This window comes from Corvus brachyrhynchos, unplaced genomic scaffold, assembly GCF_000691975.1.
Source record: "Corvus brachyrhynchos isolate BGI_N302 unplaced genomic scaffold, ASM69197v1 scaffold47, whole genome shotgun sequence".
NCBI classification, from domain to species: domain Eukaryota; kingdom Metazoa; phylum Chordata; class Aves; order Passeriformes; family Corvidae; genus Corvus; species Corvus brachyrhynchos.
In genome coordinates, this window is record NW_008239292.1 from 1,731,668 (window position 1) to 1,732,039 (window position 372).

A 372-nucleotide genomic window follows, 5' to 3' on the forward strand; every position below is an offset into this window, starting at 1 on the left:
CTTTCTCCTTTCCCATTTGGAGCCAAAGTCCTCATCAGGTCCATCTCTCCCTGTCCAAACTTCTCATGAAATTACAGCTGCGGCAGCACCTGCCTATCTCAGCTTTTGCTCACAGCTTGAACGCTCCACCCCCCAGATCTTCATGGAATCACCACGGGATACTCTGATATATCACAGCTTCACAACAGAATTTCAGCTTTAAGCATCTCCTCTCTCTCTCCCCTCAGGTTTCCAGCTCCTCACAGCACTAAAAGGGTCAATCTCACCTCGGCCTTGCAGCTTTGCAGCTGGAATGTTGAATTTTCTTATCGGAGAGCGGGGAGAGCCGAGCCGCTCCGGCTGCCCGCGGCAAGGCCGGGCGGGGGTACGGGG

At 54.0% G+C, this 372-nt stretch overlaps 1 protein-coding gene across 1 annotated transcript in view; it reads left to right on the forward strand.

Annotated features, from left to right (window-relative positions):
- SOCS7 (suppressor of cytokine signaling 7) overlaps window positions 1–372 on the forward strand; it is a gene marked incomplete at its 5' end in the record, with an annotated part of 15,060 nt that overhangs the window by 5,854 nt on the left and 8,834 nt on the right. The window lies entirely within an intron of this gene.